This window comes from Hevea brasiliensis, chromosome 4 (assembly GCF_030052815.1).
Source record: "Hevea brasiliensis isolate MT/VB/25A 57/8 chromosome 4, ASM3005281v1, whole genome shotgun sequence".
Classification (NCBI taxonomy): domain Eukaryota; kingdom Viridiplantae; phylum Streptophyta; class Magnoliopsida; order Malpighiales; family Euphorbiaceae; genus Hevea; species Hevea brasiliensis.
The window spans coordinates 59,868,733-59,887,604 of NC_079496.1; positions in this window are offsets into that span (position 1 = coordinate 59,868,733).

An 18,872-nucleotide genomic window follows, 5' to 3' on the forward strand; every position below is an offset into this window, starting at 1 on the left:
GTACAGCCAGTGTTGATTGATCAGATCAGAATGGCTGCTCAGAATGATGAAAGGTATCAAAAGTTATTAGAAGAAGTTCAGCAGGGCAAGAAACCAGAATTCTCAATTAGAGATGACGGTCTATTGCTATATCAGGGCAGAATATGTGTCCCTAATGATATTGATTTGAGGCAGATCATTTTGAAATAAGCACATGAGTCTCCTTTTGCCATGCACCCTGGTGGTACAAAAATGTATAGAGGGCTAAAGGAGCATTACTGGTGGATGGGTTTAAAAAGAGATGTAGCAGAGTTTGTATCCAAATGCCTAACTTGTCAACAAGTAAAGGCAGAGCATAAAGTACCAACTGGGTTGTTACATCCACTACCAGTGCCAGAATGGAAATGGGAGAGAATAACAATGGATTTTGTAATGGGACTTCCAAAGACACAGAAGAGTCATGATGCAGTATGGGTCATTATCGATAGACTGACTAAGTCTGCTCATTTTCTGCCAATTCGAATGGACTATAGTTTGGACAGATTGGCCAGGTTGTACATTGATGAGATTGTGAGACTTCATGGAGTGCCAGTATCCATTGTATCAGACAGAGATCCTAGGTTCACTTCTATATTCTGGGGTAGTCTTCAGAGAGCCCTAGGAACTAGATTGAACTTCAGTACTGCATTCCACCCACAGACAGATGGCCAATCTAAGAGGGTAATTCAGATCTTGGAGGACATGCTACGGGCTTGTGTGATTGAGTTTGAGGGTAGTTTGGATACACACTTGCCTTTAATTGAGTTTGCTTACAACAACAGCTACCAATCAAGCATTGGAATGCCTCCATATGAAGCTTTGTATGGCAGAAAATGTAGAACCCCATTGTGTTGGGATGACGTGGGTGAAAGAAAAATGATTGGACCCGAAATTGTTCAACAGACTGAAGAGAAAATTAGGGTGATCAAAGAATGACTTAAAGCTGCATCAGACCGTCAGAAGTCCTATATTGATTTGAAAAGAAGGGATATTGAATATGTAGTGGGTGAGAAAGTTTTCCTCAAGGTTTCTCCTTAGAAGAGGATTATGAGATTCGGTAGGAAGGGGAAACTAAGTCCTCGTTTTATCGGGCCATATGAGGTATTGGAAAGAGTGGGTCCTTTGGTTATCGTTTGGCACTACCTCAAGAGTTGGAGAAGATACATAACATCTTCCATGTGTCTATGTTGAGGAGGTATCGATCAGACCCATCTCATGTACTACCAGTAGAAGAAATTGAAGTGAATCCAAACCTCACATATGAAGAAGAACCCATAAAGATTCTAGCGTATGAGGTGAAGCAGCTACGGAACAAGCAGATACCATTGGTAAAAGTGCTGTGGAACCATCATTCGGGCCAGGAGGCTACTTGGGATCGAGAGGAGGACATGAGGAGACAACACCCACAGCTGTTCAGAGATTGATACCAGGTAAAATTTCGAGGCGAAATTTATTTAAGGAGGGGAGAATTGTAACACCCCTGTTTGTATAGCCTGGTATATTTCACTATTCCGGTGACCGGTGTCGGTCCAGACAATTAAGGGGATTAGAACCATACTTAAGATAACTAGAGAAACCATAAACACAAATAATTAGTAATGTTCAATTAGTTAAGTATAAATAAGAAAAACTGAACATAAGAAGTTAAACGAGCCGAGAGTCACAAATGATGGTGACCTCTCGAACGATCAGCGAAGTCATTTTAAACTCAAATTTTGAACCGTAAAATGTGACGCTGCGGTCGTTAGGACCCTTATGAACACAGTGGAAAAGAGAAAATCACGAAAAAGAACTGTTAAGCCAGTCAAATAATTAGATCAGGGAGCCAGAAGAAATATGGAATTATTTGCAAACCGAGATGAATCGGTGAGGGGCAATTTGGCCAATTGACCCCGAGAGCTGACTCATGACCTAACTGTCAAATAAAATCGGAGAAAAGAAAATTTTGGAATCGAGAATTAAATTAAAGAACTAATAGAAAAATATAAAAAAAAAGGGAAAATGAAAAAGTAAAGGTGATGACATCATGCATGACATCATGCATGATGCCATAAGTGTATAATTAATAAATTAATTAATTTGATTTTTTGGGGTCTTCCATAAGCCAAAATAGATAAAAGAAAAGAAAAGAAAAAAAAAATAAAAACCTCTTCTTCTTCCATTGTTGCCGCCTCACCTCTCTCTCCCAATTCCTTCACTTTGTTCCACCATTGTTAAGGGAAAGGAAGCTTAAATTTCTTCACTCAACCTTCATAACTCCCCTAAAACCCTTACTAGAGCTTGTAATCTCAACTTAAGAAGAAGATTGAAAGAAGAAAGAAGAACAAAAGATAGAGATTTGAAGTTTTAAGAAAGGTTAGTATGCTAACTTTCATTTTTTTTCTTTAAATCCATAATTAGTTACTTAGATGAACTTAGAAATTAATGAAATGAAATAAAAATATGTGGGGAGGACCAAACTGAAATTTTGGCCAGCCATGGATGTATGAGGGTATGATGTGTTTTGAATGAATTAAATGTGTTAGTAAACTTGTTTGAGAATAGTAGTAAGATTGAAATGCTTAAATGTGATTAAATGCAACAATTTAGTGTGATTAGGGTTTGGAGGCCTAGGGTTTTGAGGCAAAAATTTGGAGAAATGAGTAAATGATGTGTTTGACCTATTGTGAAGTGAAAAATGGTCAATTGTGACCAAATGAGTTGCGTGGGAATGGTTGGAAATTAAGTTAAATTCGGAGGGTGTATGGTCATGTTGCTGGCAGCATGACCAAGTCAACTTTGAAGGACCAAAAATGAAATTTTACAAGTCTAATTGATATGGAACCAATTGGGGATGAAAATAGACATAAAATGACACAATTTTCATTTAGGAACCATGCCCAAAAAGTGACCAAAACCTAGTGAACAAATTGACCAAAGTTGGATAAGTGCAGTCTGCCACTGTACAAACTGACCAAATGCACAGTGTTTATTCATTTGGTCTTAACTCAAGCTAGGCAGGTCCAATTGACCTGAAATTTTACCAGTGGTTAGATGAGATATAGACCTAAAACTTTCATGAAGAATACAAATCCAAATTCTGCCAACAACCAAGTCATTTGGCCACCCCAAGTTGGTGACCCAAAACTGCCAGCACCAAATTTGCCCAGAAAATCTGGGTTGTTTCCAATCCGGCAGCCATAGTTCAAATGGCCATAACTTGAGCTACAAAACTCCAATTGGGGTGATCCAAAAATTAGAATAAACTTAAGACAATAAGAAACATTTTCTATGAAGGAAGTTTTGCCAAATTCCAACAGTAAAATTAATGGAACAGTGCAACTAGAAGCACCAAAACTGAAAATTTGACAATTTTGCCAAAGGGACTTAAGCTTTGAGAAAATGACCAAAACCAACAAATTTAATGACCAAAATGTGGTATGTGGGTGAAGTTGGAGTTTCCATACCTATTAAGCCTTAGAAAGTCAACAATTTGACTTGAATAGTGTAGTCAATAGTAACCCGAAGCACAAAAACTTCGAGAACGTCGAATTTAGTACGTTAGAGCTAAGTAAAAGTGAAGTGAAATTTATTTTTCGAATTTATGCTAAGTTATGGTACTAAAACACTGTGAAATTGTGTGTTTCAGCTGAAAAAGACTTGGAAGCTCTGAGAGACTGAGTCAAGGCCTAGAGGCGACTCACGTCAGGTCTGTGCACAGTAATTGTTGTTTAAATATATGATTCTTGAAAATTTGATTTTTCTTGAGTTAATTACGAATTGTGTTGCCATTTATGATTGTGAATATGACTTAGAAAATTTACCAGATTTCCTATAAATTATTTGAATAAGTTGTTTTGAATTGATTTTATGTTCACACTTAGCATGACAGTATCACATTATTCCTCCTCCATTTATGGGGTTGAGATCATTTATTTTCCTCCCTCTCTGGCTTGCCAGTTGAGGTTGAGATCGGATGAGTACTCATTAGCTAGCTAGCCACCTCCCTCATTGATTTCGATTAATGGGGTTGTAGATTGCTTTGTCGTGGTGTACAACGCGGCATTGATTGGAAATTTTGTGTTATGGCTTAAGTGTATATGATTTTGGCAACACTGTGTTTAATAAATTATTTGACTAAATGGTGTTATTATGAGCTTTGATATTTGTGAAATGTGATTGAGAAGTATTCAAATTGTGTTTCATCAATGAACGATTTATGTATTGCATTTTAAATTTTTATTGTGCACCACTGAGTATTTTATACTCAGCGATAGCTTATTTTGCTGTCGCAGATAAGAACAAGGAGAAAGCAGCAGAGTGAGCTGTTATTGAATTGAGGCCTCCACTGATCTTTTTGTACGGGTATTATTTTATACCCTTGTAGTTAATTTTGATGTAAATATAGTAATGTTGTATGTATCAATGTAAGTTGAGTAGTTGTAAATAAATTGTAATTATATTACTTTAGGATTTTCTTCTTTAAATTAATAATTGTACATGTGAATTTCATATTTTATGCCTTGTGAATGGAGTTGTTAAACATTTTGAGATGATAAATTTTGATTTGGATTGTGGAATTACTTTGAAGTGATTTGAATTGAGTTGATTTGAGATATATTGGAGGATGGGAGTTGTGAAAAATTTTTGGAAGTGTTTTTCTTAGGTATTGAAGAACTGTTTTCTCCAATTACAAATGGAACTCTGTCGAAATTTTTATAAAATTTGTGGCAAAATTAAAATGGATAAAAATTTTTACTAGTATTTAAACTTTGAATAAATGGTTTTTAATTTCTACCAAAATGCTCACCACTTCCAAAATGTAAGAAAATTGTTTTAAAATCCCTTGTAGGGTACTTAATGAGTTATCAGTAGGTGAAGTTTGGTAGTTCATTAAGTATTTTACGGGATCATGTTATGCCTTACAGAGGGGTAAGGTGTGACATAGAATCACCCTGAAGATGGCCCTTTTGGATTAGTCTTGCATAGTTAGTGAGATAAAGAATGGTTTTTCAGATAAAGAATGGCTTTTGAGATAAAGATTGGTTTTTGAATAGTAAAGAATTGTGATTCCAATTATGATTTATGTATAATTGATTTTGTTGGAATTACCTTAAATGGTTAATTATGATTTGATAAATTGAATTTCGTGATAAAAGTCATTTTATACAAATTATTTATATTATTGGCAATGAATATTTTGAGTTTTGGAATTTGATGAGTATCCAGATTTCTAAATTAATTGCAGTAATTTTTGTTAAGGTATATTATACTATGTTTTAAATTATAATTGTGCACCACTGAGTTCACCACTCAGCGATAGCTTTGTATGCTGTCGCAGGTGAAAAGAGCATAGAGCAATTGAGTAAGCTTCTTTGAAGAGACATTCAGATCAGCTTCAGATATACCCATGTACACGGGTTTTGATGTATGCTTGTAATAATATGTATGTAAGTTATTTGAGCAGTTGTATAAAAACTCTTGTAAAATATTTTTGTATGTAATTAAATGTAAATTATTGTAAATACAAATTTGAGATTTCATTTACCTGAATAGTTTTGTAATATTAATTTTGAGTCTTGTAATCAATGAAATGTTCTTTATGATGAGATTGGTTTGAAAATGAATTGATTTGATTATTGAGATTTGAATTGTGAGTTGAAATGAAGTTATTGGAGTTGTATTTGAGAAAACATATTGGGAGTGTTTTCCTTTTTAGGTTTGAAGAACTGTTTTCTCAAAATATAGCCGGCACTTTGCCAAAATTTTGAAAAATTATTATAACACCAGATTTTAAGCGATGATTTAAATTCACGAAAATTGTTTTAAAATCCCTTGTAGCATATCTAATATGTTATCGATCGGTGAAGTACGGTAATTCATTAGGTGTACTACGGGATCATGTTACATCTTACGGGGGAGTAGGGTGTGACATGTTTTGTGGTATCAAAGCAATGGTTTTAAAGTAAATTTCGAACTGTGAATTGGAAATCTTTTTGTCGGTAACTATAACTGCTCAAATGTTTGATACATATAGTACATTTACATCATAAATATGAACTAATGGAGAGAAATCTCCTTGTGTTGGTTGTATAAGAAATAGAAAATCTTGTGAAAAGATATGGAAGAGAAGAATAAGACAATAGAACAGTCTGTGACAACGAAAGTATAAGGTGAGGCCCCAGCCCCTCAGAGAGTTGGAAGTCCGACTTAGTTAGCCCCACCTGTATAAATTACTGCACAAATAACCTAGCAAATGGCAACTTTCTTTCAACAAATGGCTGATACTCTATCAGCCCAAGCCCAAGTACAAACCCAACCCCACAAGGGCAACGTGAAATAAAGAAGAGGGAGAAACCTATGAGTCAGAGTTCGAATAGTCATTTGGGAAATAAAAGTAAGACATAAAAGAACAATTTCCTTTTAGAAAATGGGGCCAAGCAGTGGCCACAAACTGTCCAAAGTGATATGCGAAGTTAAAATCTCGAAATTGAACCTAAAGAAAGGTTCTTGAAAAACATTATTGGCTTATCCCTACTAAGTCACTATAAACTAAATTACTTGAAACAGGTATGTGGGATCCACTTTCTCACTGTACATTGACATGGAAATTTCATTATCACTACATGCTAAATCACATGAAATAGTGATGTGGGACCCACCTTTTCCATAATACATGGACATGAAGATTTTGTTAGATAATTGATAATGCTTAATTGCTCAAAGTAAACCTAGGCTTATGTATATTGTATGGATTGATTGGTATATTAATTAGGAATTACAGATAGTAGTACTGTTTACATGGAAAGTCATGGATTGACAATATATGGTTGATATGATTTTAAAAGACAATGAATATCGGTATCAGGGGGCTTGCAGGGATGCTGATACGTAACGCCTGCAAAGTGCTATGATAGGTACCACCAAAGGGCTTGCAGGGATTGGCAATACGTAACGCCTGCAAGTGCTTTGATAGGTACCCTTAATTGCCACCAAAGATAGAGAAGAGGCTTACGGGGACGGTGATACGTAATACCTTCAAGTGCTTTGATAGGTTACTTGAGCATAAATATAAGTATTGAGTTTTAAATTTAAATAATTACATGAAGAGACCACTGATATGACTTTAAAAGACAGAGAAGGAAATAAGTGTACAGATAAGATGTTAGAAAACCTAGTCCATGAGGTTATAACGTAGTGACTATGCAATGTTCTTGATGTTTTTATTGTAAGCTATAGATTACAGTATCAACATGGGATTATTGTGTAGAACTACGTGCTTCCTCGTGGTATAATAAAATAAGAATATTTATAAGTAATCTATAAATTAATACAGTTACGCCCGAATAGAGTACTATTACGAGAAATAAATGTGAAAATTTTTATCAGAAATTTAAAACTTTTTACTAACCTGTCGAAAGACTACACTTGTAAGGTAGCTAGAGTCTGTAACTCGGTCACAATAATGTGAACTACCTGTACCATAGTAATTGTTATAAGTTTAGAGATATCAGTATGACTTATCATCCTCAGATGGATGGACAGTCAAAAAAAGTAATTCAATTAAATTCTGAAACTCATTGAGTTTCTATAAACAATGAAATGAAATGATAATAATAACTTGTAAAATGTAATAAGCCCTAAAATATATCAAAACTTCGTCCTGAATCGAGGAGATGGGATGATACCTCCCACTAATAGAATTTGTATACAATAATAAGTGTCAAGCTAGCATACAAGTGGCACCCTATGAAACATTGTAAGGGAACGTATAACTATAGATTTTGTGATGAGACTTCGGAGGACACATAATAGTCATGATGCAGTATGGGTCATAGTTCATAGACTAACCAAGTCTGCTCACTTTTGCCAGTCCGGATGGACTATAGTTGGAGAGATTGGCCAGATTGTACATAAATGAGATTGTAAAACTGCATGGAGTGCCAGTATCAATTGTATCAGACAGAGATCCTAGGTTCACTCTAGATTCTGGGGTAGTGTTCAGAGAGCCCTAGGAACTAGATTGAACTTCAGCACGACATTCCACCCACAGACAGATGGCCAGTCTAAGAGGGTAATTCAGATATTGGAGGATATGCTACGGGCTTGTGTGATTGAGTTTGAAGGTAGTTGGGATATACACTTGCCTTTGATTGAGTTTACTTATAACAACAGCCACCAATCAAGCATTGGGATGCCTCCATACGAAGCTTTTTATGGCAGAAAGTGCAGAATTCCCCTATGTTGGGATGAAGTAAGTGAAAGAAAGATGATTGGGCTAGAAATTATTCAGCAGACATAGGAAAAGATTAGATTGATCAGAGATCGACTCAAGGCTGTATCAGACCGTCAGAAGTCCTATGATGATATGAAGAGAAGAGATAATGAATATGCAGTGGGTGATAAGGTATTCCTCAAAGTTTCTCCTTGGAAGAGGATTATGAGATTTGGCAGAAAGGGGAAACTGAGTCCTCGTTCCATCGGACCATATGAGGTTCTGGAGAGAATGGGTCCTTTGGCATATCGGTTAGCATTACCTCCAGAGCTAGAAAGGATACACACTGTCTTCCATGTGCCCATGTTAAGGAGGTATAGATCTAACCCATCTCATGTTCTAATAGTTGAAGAGATTGAGGTAAATCCAGACCTTCCATATGAGGAAAAACCCATAGAAATTCTGGCATATGAGGTGAAGCAGCTAAGGAGTAAACAGATACACCTGGTTAAAGTGCTGTGGAACCATCATTCAGGCCAGGAAGCTACTTGGGAACATGAAGAGGACATAAGGAGATAGCACCCACAGCTGTTCAGAGACTGATGCCAGGTAATATTTCGAGAAGAAATTTATTTAAGGGGGGGGAGAATTGTAACACCCCTATGTTTGGTAGTGCGTTCTACTGTTCCAGTGACCAGTGTCTATCCAGATAGCTAGGATGCCTAGAACTACATTTAAATGTTAGTGGGGAGACATAAAATAATGAAATATCAAAGAAGAATTAATTAATTATTACAAAGAAAGACGAGAAATCGAGAAAACAACAAAACTCGGTGTTACCGAAAAATCGAGAATGCAACCCGAATAAGGGCATTTTAGTCAATTGACACCCCGAGTTGACTTTTGACCTAAATGTCTATTAAAAATGAGTAGTATTAAACTTTGAAAATGCATGAAAATAAGAAATATAACACATAATGTAATTAAAGGAATTATGATGGCATTATGGCAATTAAGATAACTTTGGATTATTATAATGTTAATTGATAATTAATGGGACTTAGTGGGACGTTAGGGGACAGATATAAGACCACTTAATGACATGAATCAGCCATTTTTCACTTCATCTTCAACCTTTCTCATCACCTTGCTGAAATTGAATTCTCATTTTCCTCTATGGCCGCAACTTGCATGGAGCTCAAGACTTCCATCATCAAGCCATGATCCTTCAATACTCCCTTCACTAAAGTTATTCTCCACACCATTGGAAGCATGTAGAAAGCAAGAAAGAAAGGTTTTAGTTAAGATTTGGTCAAGCCTCAAAGGTGGTAAGTGTGTATTTTCCATTCTTGGTTCCTTAAACTTTGAAAGGATGTTGTGGGTAGTTGATTTATGGAAGAATTTTTATTGTTGATGAATTAATTGAGGAACCTAATTTTGGCAGCCATGGTGATTAAAGAGCTTTGAATTGTTTTCACATGAATTTGATGGGTATTGATGTTGATTGAAGTAAATAAAAGTTCTAGTAGGTTAATTATTGGTGTATGTTAAAGTTGAGTACTTGAATTGGAAATTTATTTTGAGTTTGAAATTTTCTGTGTAATTGCCTAAATGGACAGCCATGGAGTTGTATACTAAATGAACTATTCTTACATGTATTGTGGAGAATTAATGTTGACTAATGTGATTTAAGATTTTAGTAAGTTAACTTCATGTATACGTGATGATGGACCAAGTGAAAATTGGAGCTTGAAAGCAATTATGGGAGGCTTTACAATTCGGCAGCTTGTTAACTTCTTGAAGAATGCTGGAATTCATGAAGTTGTTTAATTAATTGTGGTCATAAAGATTGCTAAATGTGTATGCAAATTAGTGGTGAAGTTATATGTTATGATAGTGGAGAAGTTATATGTTATGGTTAGGAGTGATTATGTGTATATATTATTAGAATTGGATTTGGTGAATTGGAATTGTAATTGGTGTATTGTCAATTGGTTATGTACTGCCCAAATTAACTATAATATGAAGTGAGGAATGGATTTGGTACCATATCAAATCAGAATTAGCATGAAAGAATTAACTTGGTAAGAGTTGAATGTGTAATTGGTAAAGGATGAACAATGTGTAATAGGGCAGTGTATGTTTTGGCTTAGAACCTTAAGTGTGTGACTCCAATTGGTATGAGACAAATTGGAGGTGAAACTAGGCACAAAATGTGCCAACTTTCATTAAGGAAGCTTACCAAAATTCTGCCTAGAAGGTGACTTGAAAAATGACCAAATCCGGATTAGTGACTTGAAAGCCTGAAAATTGACCATTTGGATAGTAGTTAGTATTTTGGCCATAAGTCATTCAAAACAGGTCCAATTGACCTTAAATTTCTACCATGAATAGCTTAGATGTGGATCTACAATTCTTATGAAGAAACCAAAGCCCAGAAAGGGCTAGAACCAAGCCAAATAGTTTGCACAAGTTCAGGTACCAAAACTAGCCGAACGAAAAGTGACCTAAAGTTACCATTTTGGTACATTCTATCCAGCATTGGTAAATTGACCATAACTTGGTCTAAACAACTTAGAATGACCTAAAATTTTGCCCCGCATGCAATAAGACATAGACCTACAAGTTTGTAGTTTGGACCAAAACCCGAAAATCGAGGGAACTAGGTCGTCCGGCAAGGTCAAAATAGTACACCGAAATCCGGTAAATTACAATAAAATGCGATACACTTGAAAATGAATTTGGTAACATATACCAACACTAGAGGGCTCTAAAATGTGACATTTTAGTAACATTAGAATTGACTCACTTAGAGTGCATCAAGGGTCAACATTATAAGTTGACTAATGAAATAAATTAAAGGGAATAGTACCAAGAAAATTTAGATATTGGATTTTATGGTTGGAAACAAATTCATTGAGTACTGAAACACTTTAAATTGTGTGTTTCAGTCGATAAGGATATTGAGAAGCACAAAGAACATTGAGTCAAGGCCTAGGAGCAACTCAAATAAGGTTTGTGCACAACTAGTTTTTAACTGATTTTGTTCTGAATATTTCATATGATTAGATGACATATTTTTCTTATGTATTATGTTTAACAAGCATTGGATTTAATTCAAAATTTATTGAAATTGTTATAGTATGTATGAATTTAGCTTTGTGAAATGGTATTTCCACAAGTATTAAGCATTGTTGTGAATTGAATAAATTATATTTTGGAAAATTTTGATAGAGCATGTTTTGAATTGTGATGGGCAATTTGCATGGAAAAATGCAAATTTATGATTTGAATTGTGATGAGCATAAAAATTATTGGATATTGGAATTGACTTTGAATCGAATTGTATTGTGATTTATGCTCACTAAAAGGATTGTGATATTGTTTTATATATCACTATAGATGCTTGACTAAGTTATTACCCGTCTCTCTCATTTGTTGAGAAGACCATGGAGTTAGTTGTGTTTTTATTACCATGGTACGTGCACAGGCTTAGATTCTCCTCTTATTAGAGGAAAGATCCAAGTTTTTTATGTTATGGCCCTTTCGAAAGATTCATTATTGTGATGTGTACTGTGCATGATGATTCAACCTCCCCGACCATAGGGAGTTAGAATCTGATTCGACCTCCGCGACCATATGGAGTTAGAATCACCCCAAAGATGGCCCTTTCGGATTAGTCTTGCATAGTTAGTGAGATAAAGAATGTTTTTTGAGATAAAGAATGGCTTTTGAGATAAAGAATGGCTTTTGAGAAAAAGAATAGTTTTTAAATAGTAAAGAATTGTGATTCCAATTATGATTTATGTATAATTGATTTTGTTGGAATTACCTTAAATGGTTAGTTATGATTTGATAAATTGAATTTCTTGATCAAGTCATTTTATACAAATTATTTATATTATTGGTAATGAATATTTTGAGTTTTGGAATTTGATGAGTATCCAGATTTCCAAATTAATTGCTATAATTTTTGTTAAGGTATATTATACTATGTTTTAAATTATAATTGTGCATCACTGAGTTCACCACTCAGCGATAGCTTTGTATGCTGTCACAGGTGAAAAGAGCATAGAGCAATTGAGTAAGCTTCTTTGAAGAGACATTCATATCAGCTTCAGGTATACCCATGTACATGGGTTTGGATGTATGCATGGAATAATATGTATGTAAGTTATTTCAGCAGTTGTATAAAAACTCTTGTAAAATATTTTGGTATATAATTAAATGTAAATTATTGTAAATATAAATTTGAGATTTCATTTACCTGAATAGTTTTATAATTTTAATTTTGAGTCTTGTAGTCAATGAAATGTTCTTTATGATGAGATTGGTTTGAAAATGAATTGATTTGATTATTGAGATTTGAATTGTGAGTTGAAATGAAGTTATTGGAGTTGTATTTGAGAAAACATATTGGGAGTGTTTTCCTTTTCAGGTTTGAAGAACTGTTTTCTCAAAATACAGTCGGCACTTTGTCGAAATTTTGAAAAATTTTTATAACACCAAATTTTAAGCGATGATTTAAATTTCACAAAAATTATTTTAAAATCCCTTATAGTATATCTAATGTGTTATCGGTAGATGAAGTACGGTAATTCATTAGGTGTACTACGGGATCATATTACATCTTACGTGTAACACCCCTAATTGTATAGCCTGGTATATTTCACTGTTCCAGTGGCCGGAGTTGGTCCGGACAATTAAGGAGATTAGAACCATACTTAAGACAACTAGAGAAGCCATAAAAACAAATAATTAGTAATTGTCAATTAGTTAAGTATAAATAAGAAAAACAGAACATAAGAAGTTAAACGAGCAGAGAGTCACAGCGATGGGTGACCTTCTTAGGAAGGACTGCAAAGTCATTTTAAACTCAAATTTCGAATCCTACAATGTGACACTGCGGTCCTTAGGACCCTTATAAACACAGTGGAAAAGGGAAAATCATGAAAAAGAACTGTTAAGCCAGTCAAATAATTAGGTCAGGGAGCCGGAAGAAATATTGAATTAATTGTAAACCGAGATAAACCGGCGAGGGGCAATTTGGTCAATTGACCCCGAGAGCTGACTCCTGACCTAACTGTTAAATAAAATCGGAGAAAAAAAAATTTGGGATTGAGAATTAAATTAAAGAACTAATACAAAAATAAATAGAAAAAAAAAAGAAAATAGAAAAGTCAAAAGGTGATGACATTATGCATGACATCATGCATGATGCCATAAAGGATATAATTAATTAATTAATTTATTTAGATTTTTAGTCTTCCTAAAGAGATAAAAAGACAAAAGAAAAGAAAAGAAGAAAAAAATCCATTTGGTCATCTTTTCCCCTGAAGCCGCCCACCTCTCTCCCTTAGCTCTCTCTCTCAAACTCCATTAGAGCTCTTAGGTCAAGCTTCATAAACCTTCAATTCCACCATAAAATCCTTACTCTCCAACATTAAATCTTGTAGTTAGACCTAGATAAGGAGCTTGACAACAAAAAGAAAAAGAAAGGAAGGAGTTTTGAAGAAAAGGAAATTCTGCATAAAAAGGTTAGTAATCAAATTTGATAAATTGAGTTTGATTCTTACATTTCTAACTTATTTAGCTTATAAATATGTTTATAATGAAAAGAAAAAAATTATGAGGGACCATTACTGAATTTCGGCCAGCATAAGGGGGAGGGTGATTTGCATGATTTGAATAGTTTGAATGGGTATATAAACCTTAGTTAGTTGAATGACTATGGTTAAAGGCATGAAATCAAGTAAATGCAAAAATTAATGTGAATTAGCGTTTGGACATTAGGGTTTAGGGACAAAAAATGTGACGAAGTGCTAAATGATGCATTTGACATAGTTTAAGGAAAGAAATGGCCATTTGTGACCTAATTAAGTGTGTTAGAAGTGTTTGAATCAAAGCCAAATTCGGATTGGGTATGCACCATAACCAAAAGTCAACTTTGAGGGACCAAAAATAGAATTTTACAAGTCCAATTGGTATGAGACCAATTGAGAATGAAAATAGGCACTAAATGACACAATTTTCATTTAGGAAGCATGCCCAAAAAGTGACTAAAATCTAGTGAACAAATTGACCAAAGTTAGAAAATTGCAGGCTGCCCTGTACAAACTGACTAAATGAACAGTGTTTGTTCATTTGGTCATAACTTGACCTAGGTAAGTCAAAATGGCCTGAAATTTTACCAGTCATTAGATGAGATATAGACCTAAAACTTTCATGAAGAACACAAACCCAAATTCTGCCAGAAACCAAGTCATTTGGCCACCCAAAGTTGGTGACCCAAAACTGCCAGCACCAAAAATTGCCCAAAATTCTGGATTGTGTCCAATCCGGCAGCCATGATTCAAATGGCTATAACTTATGCTACAAAACTCCAATTGGAGTGATTCAAAAAGGAGAATAAACTTAAGACAATAGGGAACATTTTCTATGCAGAAAGTTTTACCAAATTCCAACAGTAAGATAACCAATGGAACAGTGCAACCTTAGACTCCAAAACTGAAATTTTATCAAATTTACCTAAAAGACTTAGAATTTGAATAAACAACCAAAACCAACAAATTTAGTGACCAAAATGTGGTATGTGGGTGAAGTTGGAATTTCCATACCTATTAAGCCTTAGAAAGTCAACAATTTGACTTGAATACTGTAGTGAATAGTAATCCCGAAATACAAAATTTCAAGAATGTCGAGTTTAGCACGTTAGAGCTAGGTAAAAGTGAAGTTAAATTTATTTTCGGATTTATGCTAAATTATGGTACTGAAACACTGTAAAATTGTGTGTTTCAATTGCAAAGAATACCAGGAAAGAACCCGAGAAGCCGAGTTAAGGCCAAGAGGCGACTCGCTTGAGGTTTGTGCACAACATCACTATGCTTTAAAATTTATTGATTAAGTGAATGAAATATGCATTTTACTTTTGCTTTGAATTGTTGAAAGTATTGTAACCCTATTTATGATGTTTTGATTTAAATTGTGAAAGTTACTGTGTATATTTGAAATGACAATGTTTAACAAATTGTTAAGATAAGTTTTGAAACCACAGTGTCATGATCATATATTTGAACACCTCACTAGCACGACTAGTGGGGGTAAATAGTTTCGAATTTTGATTCCTTCTCTGGAGAAGTATTGAGGTGTGCCAATAGAAGAGGATGTGAATGGATATCCATATATTTGAGCTAGCTAGCCTTGTGATGTGATTTCTCTTTAGCCTCTAGCTATTGAGATTCTATTTGTTTCGAATGGCATGAACTAACTGTGGGTTTTATAAAATGTGATTTGATACTTCAAAATGAAATTGTTTGGGATTAAAATCTCATAATGCATGATTTGTATTTAATTCTCATGTTCAGTCAAATTTTCGAATAAATGTGATTTAATTTCTGCATAAAGATTATTTTAGTATGTTGTGCACCACTGAGTCCTAGTACTCAGCGATATCTTTTATTGCTGTCATAGATTTAGAGACTAGAGGAGCAGCAGACTGAGCTGCTGAGGTGTGAGGAGCTATCAGCTTAAAGTCATCGGGTATAATTTATACCCTAACTGTAAATATTTCTTTTGATGTATGTATTGCACATAAATGTATGGACATGAAAAATGGGTCTTGAGCAGCTTGTACAAAGTTTGTATGAAGTTTGTATTAAAAATTTAGTTTGAATTTCCTTTAATGTAAATTTTGTAATGATGTATATATATATTATTTTTTCTCTAATGAAATATGAGTGGAACTATTTTATTTAATTTGAATGAGATGAATTGCTAGTATTTTGATGATTATTGAATTTTAGAAATCGAGAAATGTTGATTGTGAAATCTTGAGATTTGAGATTGATTGAGAATTTGAAGTAGTGGTTGAGAAAATTTTTAGAAGTGCTTTTTTTTATAGGTATTTGAAGAACTGTTTTCTCAAAATACAGACGAAACTCTGTCAAAATTTTTATAAAATTTGCGGAAAAATAAAATGGGCCAAAAATATTAACTAGTTTTAATTTTAACTAAATGTTTTAAATACCTATTAAAAAATGTTCACCACTTATCAAAAATAAGAAAATTGTTTTAAAATCCTTTGTAGGGTACTTAATGAGTTATCTGTAGGTGAAGTGCGATAGTTCATTAGATATTCTACGGCATCATGTTATGCCTTACAGAGGGATAAGGTGTGACATGTTTTAGTGGTATCAGAGAAAAATTTTTGAAGTATGTTTTAACTTGAAGAATTTGTGTCTTTCCTTGTTAAGTACAACTGCTCAATGTCCATATTTGTTACATACAGTGCATTACATCATAAATATGAACTAACGGAGGGAAATCTCCATGTGTTACTTGTTCAAGAGATACCCTAACTTCAGACTGAAATGGAAGAAGGGGATCGCTCAGTCGAGCAATCTGTTGAAGCTGAGGCACAAGGGGAAGCCCCAGCTTTACCGATTGTCAGTGGATCTGTAGCACCAGCCCCACAAATGCCACAGTTTTTTGCACGTTTGCAGATGGTCGCGATGTTTCAACAAATGGTCAGTATGCTTGCTCAAGCTCCACCTCGCACACTGTGGCACAACCATCGCCTCCCTGCATAAAGATGATAAATTATTAAAGTATGGGGCTGCAGAATTTAAGGGTACAGTGGACCCTTTAGAGGCAGAACAATGGCTTGAAAGAATGGACAGAGTATTTAAGAAGCTGCATTGTCAAGATGAACTGAAGTTTGAATACTCTGTGTCTCTACTGCAAGGGGATGCGTATGATTGGTGGAAGACCATCCCCCACAGCTTGGCTAAACCACCAGTGCTGACCTGGGATGACTTCATCAGAGAATTCAGACAGAAATAAATCCCAGATGCATATGTTGATCAGAAACTGTAAGAATTTTTTAGTTTAAAACAAGGGAACCTATCAGTTGCAGAGTATGAGAGGGAGTTCTCCCGCTTAAGTCATTATGCTGGGAGTCTCCTTACTACCAGCATGGCAAGGTGCAAGAGATTTGAGACGGGTTTGAAGCCCAGCATAAGGATGCAAGTTGTGACATTTCGACACAGCAACTTCTCAGAGCTCATGTCTCAAGCACTTGAGTTGGAAAGAGTAGAATCAGAAGCAACTCCAGTGAAAGAAAAATTAGAGAAAGCTGAGAAATCAGAAAAAGACAAGGGGGAAAAGTCAGTAGAACAGAGTTCTGGTGGGACTTCTGGGAAGAAGAAGAAATTTAGTAGACCCAGTAGGGGTCGAGGTGGAAGATTTGGTAGGGGTAGATTTTTTGGACAGAGACCCCCTAGGTCTGGTCAGCAGTCGAGCAGGGGTTCACATTCTGCCCGCCCCTGTGAGACTTGTGGAAAGATTCATGGGGGGGAATGCTATTGGGCCACTGAAGCCTATTTTAACTATGGAGGCAAGGGCCATATGGCTAAAGACTGCACTAGTGCTTCGTCTCCGAGATATGGTCCAGCTCCTACTACTGCCGAGGGATCTATTTAGAGTCCTGCTCCCAGAGGTTCACAGTCTTTTGGACAGCTTATGGTTAAATTTTGGATTTGTTTCTTCATGAAAGTTGTAGGTCTATGTCTCAGCTTTCTACCGGTAAATTTCAGGTCATTTGGACCTTCCTAGATTAAATTGTGATCATTTACGTAACTACTATTCATTTGGTCATTTTTGTACAAGTTAGTTTGCCAATTCTAGATTTGGCCTAATTGTTCACTAAGTTATGGTCCCTTTCTGGGCATGATTCCTAAAAGAAAAATGTGCCATTTTGTGTCTAGTTTTATTCCCAATTGGCCTCACACCAATTGGGTTGTTAAATTTTCAGCTTTGGTCCCTGAAAGGGACCTAGGTCAAGCTGCCTGCAGATTGACCCTCACCAATCCGAATTGGAACTTGGTTCCAATAATTCATACACACTACAAATGGTCACAATTGACCATTTCTCAACTCAAATAAGGTTAGCTACATCAATTGACTAATTCTCAACTTTTTTTTTTTTCCAAAACCCTAAGGTCAAGAACCCTAATTTTTCTAAGTGTTTCAATTTATGCAATTAAGGTATCTAAACATTCTCTACATACTTAATTACGCTTATATACATAATTCATTGAACTAAAACACTTCAACCTCTCCTAACATCATGGCTCCCAAATTTTCTACTCATCATACATGCAAGATTATTTTTATTTTCTTCACAATTTCCATGCATCTCAACTAAATTTCAAGTAGTATTTAAAGATTTAAAACCAATTTATACATACTTTGATTTATGGATTCTCTAATTCTCCAAGTCTCCTTCTGTTATTCTTCTTTTTGTTACTAATCACTCCACCAAGGTCTAAAATCAAACATTAATGTTGGTGGTTAGGGTTTTTATAGTGAGGAAGGGAGGAGAAATCAAGCTTTTAAGGGTTAAAAATGGTGGAATTGTGAGAGAATTAGAGGAAAGAGAGAGTGGCAGAAATCCATGAGGAAGAAGACAAAAAAATAAATTTCTTTATTTTGTTATTTTATGTGTATTTATCCCAAATTGACTTAGTCAAATTAAGTAAATAATTGATAATTATTTATTGAGTCATACATGATGTCATTATTCTTTATTTTATTTTCTTTTCTTTTTCCTTTCTTTTTCCTCACTTCTTTAATTTAATTCTATATTCTGAAATTTTCATTT